The sequence below is a fragment of the Hyla sarda genome, chromosome 4, assembly GCF_029499605.1.
Source record: "Hyla sarda isolate aHylSar1 chromosome 4, aHylSar1.hap1, whole genome shotgun sequence".
Lineage (NCBI taxonomy): Eukaryota > Metazoa > Chordata > Amphibia > Anura > Hylidae > Hyla > Hyla sarda.
Genome location: NC_079192.1, coordinates 25,267,602 through 25,275,491, shown reverse-complemented (window position 1 = coordinate 25,275,491; position 7,890 = coordinate 25,267,602).

Here is a 7,890-nt window from a genome sequence, read left to right as displayed (position 1 = left end):
GTGAGTATTTACACCCCACAGCTCTTTGGAACAGTGGGCTGTGCAAATGAAAAATTTAATTTTTCATTTTCACGGACCACTGTTCCAAAAATCTGTCAGACACCTGTGGGGCGTAAATTCTCAATGTACCCCTTATTACATTACGTGAAGGGTGTAGTTTCCAAAATGGGGTCACCTGTGTCGGGGGTCCATTGTTCTGGCACTATGGGGGCTTCAATTCCGGACAAATTTTCTCTACAAAATCCCAATGGCGCTCCTTCTCTTCTGAGCATTGTAGTTCACCCGCAGAGTACTTAAAATTCACATATTGGGTATTTTCTTACTCAGAATAGATGGGGTTACAAATTTGGGGGGGCTTTTTTCCTATTTTCCCTTGTGAAAATGAAAATTTTAGGGTAACACCAGCATTTTAGTGAAAAAATATTTTTTTTTTCATTTTCCCATCCAACTTTAAAGAAAATTTGTCAAACACCTGTGGGGTGTTCAGGCTCATTATACCCCTTGTCACGTTCGGTGAGGGGTGTAGTTTCCAAAATAGGGTCACATGTGGGTATTTATTTTTTTGCGTTTGTCAGAACCGCTGTACAATCAGCCACCCTTGTGCAAATCACCAATTTAGGCCTCAAATGTACATGGTGCGCTCTCATTCCTGTGCCTTGTTGTGAGCCCGCAGAGCATTTTTTGCTCACATCTGGGGTATTTCCGTACTCAGGAGAAATTGCGTTACAAATTTTGGGGGTGTTTTTTCCTTTTACCGCTTGTGGAAATAAAAAGTATGGGGCAACACCAGCATGTTAGTGTAAATTTTGTTTTTGTTTTTTACACTAACAGGCTGGTGTAGCCCCCAACTTTTCCTTTTCACAAGCAGTAAAAGGAAAAAAAGACCCCCAAAATTTGTAGTGCAATTTCTCCCGAGTACGGAGATACCCCATATGTGGCCCGAAACTGTTTCCTTGAAATACGACAGGGCTCCAAAGTGAGAGAGCGCCATGCGCATTTGAGGACTAAATTAGGGATTGCACAGGGGTGGACATAGGGGTATTCTACGCCAGTGATTCCCAAACAGGGTGCCTCCAGCTGTTGCTAAACTCTCAGCATGCCTGGACAGTTAGTGGCTGTCCAGAAATGCTGGGAGTTGTTGTTTTGCAACAGCTGGAGGCTCCGTTTTGGAAACCCTGCCGTACAAGACGTTTTTAATTTTTTATTGGGGGGGGGGGGACAGTGTAAGGGGGTGTACATGTAGTGTTTTACCCTTTATTATGTGTTAGCGTAGTGTAGTGTTTTTAGGGTACATTCACACTGGCGGGTTACGGTGAATTTCCCGCTAGGAGTTTGCGCTGCGGCAAAAAATTTGCCGCAGCCCAAACTTGAAGCAGGAAATTTACTGTAAACCTGTCTGTGTGAATGTACCCTGTACATTCACATGGGGGGGGGGGCAAACCTCCAGCTGTTTCAAAACTACAACTCCCAGCATGTACTGACAGACCGTGCATGCTGGTAGTTGTACTTTTGCAACAGCTGGAGGCACACTGGTTGGAAAACCTTCAGTTAGGTTCTGTTACCTAACTCAGTATTTTCCAACCAGTGTGCCTCCAGCTGTTGCAAAACTACAATTCCCAGCATGTACTAATCACCGAAGGGCACGCTGGGAGATGTAGTTATGCAACAGCTGGAGGTACCCAACTACAATTCCCAGCATGCCGAGACAGCTGTTTGCTTTCTGGGCATGCTGGGGATTGCAGTTTTGCAACATCTGGAGAGCTACAGTTTTTTGACCACTGCACAGTGATCTCCAAACTGTGGACCTCCAGATGTTGCAAAACTACAACTCCCAGCATGCCCAGACAGCAAACAGCTATGTGGGCATGCTAGGAGTTGTAGTTTTGCAAGATCTGGAGGGATATAGTTCAGAGACCACTGTATAGTGGTCTCAAACTGCAGCCCTCCAGCTGTTGCAAAACTACTTATTCCAGCATGCCCAAACAGCTGTCTGGGCATGCTGGGAGTTGCAGTTTTGCAACATCTGGAGGGCTACAGTTAGAGACCACAGTCTCAGACTGTAGCCCTCCAGATCAACTTACCGGCTTCCATAGGATCCCGGGAGCCGTCCTCTTCAGAAGCACATGACGCCGCCCGCCGATCAACGTCGCCGCAGCCTCCGGACGGGTAAGTGGACGTCGGCGCCCGGTCCCCTTCGGTTCCCCGTTCTGCCCCGCCTATTGTGGGTGGGCAGGATGGGGAAAACGAAAGTTAACCCCCCCGCCCCCGGTCTGCTATTGGTCGTCCCCTCTGACGATCAATAGCAGACCAATAGCAGGGATAGGAGGGGTGGCAGGGGGATCATGGGTGTCTTAAACAACCGCAATCCCCCTTCTATTCCGGGTCACCGGGTCACAATAGACCCGTATGACCCGGAATCGGCGCAAATCGCAAGTGTGAATTCACTTGCGATTTGCGCCGATCACCGATGGGGGGGTCTGATGACTCCCCTGGGCATTCGCGCGGGGTGCCTGCTGATTGATATCAGCAGTCTCCCCGGCCCGGTCCCCGCCCAGCGCGCGGCGGGGACTGAAATTCCCAGGGGCGTATGGATACGCCCTGGGTCCTTAAGTACCAGGACGTCAAAGCGTATCCATACGCCCTAGGTCCTTAAGTGGTTAAACACTAACCTTGAGGTTGGGGAAATTTGCCAGATTTGTAAATTATTTCTATTTAAAAATCTTAATCCTTCCAATACTTATCAGCTGCTGTATTCTACAGAGGAAGTTATTTTCTTTTTGGATTTCTTTCCAGTCTGACCACAGTGCTCTCTGCTGACACTCTTTTTATTAGAAAAATACAAAACTTATCAAATACAAAACACAAAGCAAGCTTAACCAGCTATAACATAAATAAGAAATACTCTAGAACCAAAAACAAAACCTCATAAAGAAAACCCTGCCTAACCGGCCAGCCCAGCTTTACTAAGATACTAAAATACTAAGATATTAACCCCTTCCCGCAGAATGTCATATATAAACGCCGGGTTGTGCAGTGCGTTCGCGCATCCCGACATTTATAAATGACATTCAGTTAACCCGGCGATTCCAGCAGGGGACAACTTCTGCTTCACCCCCAGGACCATCCATTGATGGTCCTGGTCAGCGATCACTGTGATTGGTCCCTGTGGACCAATCACAGTGATCTGGGGTGAAAGTTCAGATCCCCCGCACTGCCCGTCCCTGGAAGTCAGGCAGAACGGGGGACGATGGCTGCGGGGGCTCGCGGCATAGGTGGGGGAATACGCGGGGACCGGCGGCCTTACCTGAACCAGCGGTGGGACCGAGGAGCAGCGGCAGGACCGGCCACGTGGACGAGCAGCGCCGGGACCGGCAGGTAAGTACATGGTCCTCAGAAGCAGCAGTGAAGATCTTCACTGCTGCTTCTAGGAGTCTGAAAACTACAACTCCCAGCATGCCTAGACAGCCTTTGGCTGTCTGGGCATGCTGGGAGTTGTAGTTTTGCAACATCTGGAGGGCCCCAGTTTGGAGACCATTGTATAATGGTCTCCAATCTGTGCTCTTCCAGCTGTTGCAAAACTACAACTCCCAGCATGAACTGACTGTCCAGGCATGCTGGGAGTTTTAGTTCAGCAACATCTGGCCCTTCAGATGTTGCCGAACTACAACTCCCAGCATGCCCTTCAGCTGTCTGGGCATGCTGGGAGTTGTAGTTTTGCAACAACTGGAGACACACTGGTTGGGAAACATTGTTTCTAACTCAGTGTTTCCTAACCTGTGTGCCTCCAGCTGTTGCAAAACTATAACTCCCAGCATGCAGTATGCAACAGACCATGCATGCTGGGAGTTGTGGTTTTGCAACAGCTGGTGCACCCCCCCCCCCCCCCCCCCCGTGAATGTACAGGGTACATTCACATGGGCGAGGCTTTTACAGTGGGTTTCTCGCTGCAAGTTTGAGATGCAGCAAATTTTGCGCTGGGAATCTCGCTGTAATCCCCCGCCCATGTGACTGTACCCTAAAAACACTACACTACACAACACAAAATAAAATAAAAAGTTAAAAACACTACATATACACATACCCCTACACAGCCCCCCTCCCCCAATAAGAACGTCCGGTACACCACTGTTTCCAAAGCAGAGCCTCCAGCTGTTGAAAAACAACAACTCCCAGTATTGCCGGACAGTCTTTGACTGTCCACGCATGCTGGGAGTTTTGCAACAGCTGGAGGCACCCTGTTTGGGAATCACTGTTTGGGAATGTCCACCCCTATGCAAATCCCTAATTTAGGCCTCAAATGCACATGGCGCTCTCACTTTGGAGCCCTGTCGTATTTCAAGGCAACAGTTTAGGGTCACATATGGGGTATCGCCGTACTCGGGAGAAATTGCGTTACAAGGTTTGGGGGGTATTTTCTTCTTTAACCCTTCATGAAAAGGAAATGTTGGGGTCTACACCAGAATATTAGTGTAAAAAATTTAATTTTTTTACACTAACATGCTGATGTTGCCCTATACTTTACATTTTCACAAGAGATCAAAGGGAAAAAAGCCCCCCAAAATTTGTAACGCAATTTCTCCTGACTACGGAGATACTCCATATGTGGGCGCAAAGTACTCTGGGGGTGCACGACAAGGCCCAGAAGGGAGAGCGAACCATGTACATTTGAGGTGATTTGCACAGGGGTGGCTGATTGTTACAGCGGTTTTGACAAACGCAAAAAAAACAAAACCCCACATGTGACCCCATTTCGGAAACGACACCCCTCAGGGAATGTAATGAGGGGTGCAGTGAGAATTTACCCCCCACAGGTGTCTGACGAATCTTTGGAACAGTGGTCCGTGAAAATGAAAACTTGTACAGCCCACTGTTCCAAAGATCTGTCAGACACCAGTGGGGGGCAAATGCTCACTGTACCCCTTGTTACGTTCCTCAAGGGGTCTAGTTTCCAAAATGGTATGCCATTTGTTTTTTTTTGTTGCTGTCCTGGCACCATAGGGGCTTCCTAAATGCGACATGCTCCCCGAGCAAAATTTGCTCTCAAAAAGCCAAATATGACTCCTTCTCTTCTGAGCATTGTAGTTCGCCCATAGTGCACTTCAGGTCAACTTATGGGGTACCTCCATACTCAAAAGAGATGGGGTTACAAATTTTGGGGGGTATTTTCACATATTAACCCTTGCAAAAATGTGAAATTTGGGGGGAAACACACATTTTTGTGGAAATTTTTTTTATTTTTATTTTTACATATGCAAAAGTCGTGAAACACCTGTGGGGTATTAAGGCTCACTTTATTCCTTATTATGTTCCTCAAGGGGTCTAGTTTCCAAAATGGTATGCCATTTGTTTTTTTTTGTTGCTGTCCTGGCACCATAGGGGCTTCCTAAATGCGACATGCTCCCCGAGCAAAATTTGCTCTCAAAAAGCCAAATATGACTCCTTCTCTTCTGAGCATTGTAGTTCGCCCATAGTGCACTTCAGGTCAACTTATGGGGTACCTCCATACTCAAAAGAGATGGGGTTACAAATTTTGGGGGGTATTTTCACATATTAACCCTTGCAAAAATGTGAAATTTGGGGGGAAACACACATTTTTGTGGAAATTTTTTTTATTTTTATTTTTACATATGCAAAAGTCGTGAAACACCTGTGGGGTATTAAGGCTCACTTTATTCCTTATTATGTTCCTCAAGGGGTCTAGTTTCCAAAATGGTATGCCATGTGTTTTTTTTTGCTGTTCTGGCACCATAGGGGCTTCCTAAATGCGACATGCCCCCCGAGCAAAATTTGCTCTCAAAAAGCCAAATATGACTCCTTCTCTTCTGAGCATTGTAGTTCACCCGTAGAGTACTTCAGGTCAACTTATGGGGTACCTCCATACTCAGAAGAGAAGGGGTTACAAATATTGGGGGGTATTTCCTGCAATTAACCCTTGGAAAAATGTGAAATTTGGGGGGAAACACATTTTAGTGAAAAAAAATATTTTTTTTTTTACATATGCAAAAGTCGTGAAACACCTGTGGGGTATTAAGGCTCACTTTATTCCTTATTACGTTCCTCAAGGGGTCTAGTTTCCAAAATGGTATGCCATGTGTTTTTTTTTTTGCTGTTCTCGCACAATAGGGGCTTCCTAAATGCGACATGCCCCCCGAGAAAAATTTGCTCTCAAAAAGCCAAATATGACTCCTTCTCTTCTGAGCATTGTAGTTCGCCCGTAGTGTACTTCAGGTCAACTTATGGGGTACCTCCATACTCAGAAGAGAAAGGGTTATAAATATTGGGGGGTATTTCCTGCTATTAACCCTTGGAAAAATGTGAAATTTGGGGGGAAATACACATTTTAGTGAAAAAAAATAATTATTTTTTTACATATGCAAAAGTCGTGAAACACCTGTGGGGTATTAAGGCTCACTTTATTCCTTGTTATGTTCCTCAAGGGGTCTAGTTTCCAAAATGGTATGCCATGTGAGGGTTTTTTGCTGTTCTGGCACCATAGGGGCTTCCTAAATGCAACATGCCCCCCAAAAACCATTTCAGAAAAACATACTCTCCAAAATTCCCTTGTCGCTCTTTTCCTTCTGAGCCCTCTACTGCGCCCGCCCAACACTTTACATACACATATGAGGTATGTGCTTACTCAAGAGAAATTGGGCTACAAATACAAGTATACATTTTCTCCTTTTACCCCTTGTAAAAATGCAAAAATTGGGTCTACAAGAACATGCGAGTGTAAAAAATGAAGAGTGTGAATTTTCTCCTTCACTTTGCTTCTATTCCTGTGAAACACCTAAAGGGTTAAAATTATGACTGAATGTCATTTTGAATACTTTGGGGGGTGCAGTTTTTATAATGGGGTCTTTTGTGGGGTATTTCTAATATGAAGACCCTTCAAATCCACTTCAAACCTGAACTGGTCCCTGAAAAATAGTGAGTTTGAAAATTTTGGGAAAAATTGGAAAATTGCTGCTGAACTTTGAAGCCCTCTGGTGTCTTCCAAAAGTAAAAACTCGTCACTTCTATGATGCAAACATAAAGTAGACATATATGTGAATAAAAAAATGTTTTATTTGTAATATACATTTTCCTTACAAGCAGAGAGCTTCAAAGTTAGAAAAATGCAAAATTTTCAAAATTTTCATCAAATTTTAGGATTTTTCACAAGGAAAGGATGCAAGTTACCACAAAAATTTACCACCATGTTAAAGTAGAATATGTCACGAAAACACAATCTCGGAATCAGAATGATAACTAAAAGCATTCCAGAGTTATTAATGTATAAAGTGACAGTGGTGTCACGATTCGGCTGGGTGGAGGTGGATCCTCTGTGCCAGAGAGGGATTGGCGTGGACCGTGCTGGTGGACCGGTTCTAAGTTGCTACTGGTATTCACCAGAGCCCGCCGCAAAGCGGGATGGCCTTGCAGCGGCGGTAGCAACCAGGTCGTATCCACCAGCAACGGCTCAACCTCTCTGACTGCTGAAGATAGGCGCGGTACAAGGGAGTAGACAAGAACAAGGTCGGACGTAGCAGAAGGTCAGGGCAGGCAGCAAGGATCGTAATCAGGGGCAACGGCAGGAGGTCTGGAACACAGGCTAGGAACACACAAGGAAACGCTTTCACTGGCACAATGGCAACAAGATCCGGCGAGGGAGTGCAGGGGAAGTGAGGTATAAATAGGGAGTGCACAGGTGAGAATACTGATTAGGCCTGCTGCGCCAATCAGTGGCGCAGCGGCCCTTTAAATGGCAGAGACCCGGCGCGCGCGCGCCCTAAGGAGTGGGGCCGCGCGCGCCGGGACAACACAGACGGGGAACGGGTCAGGTACGGGAGCCGAGATGCGCATCGCGAGCGGGCGCGTCCCGCATCGCGAATCGCATCCCGGCTGGGAGTA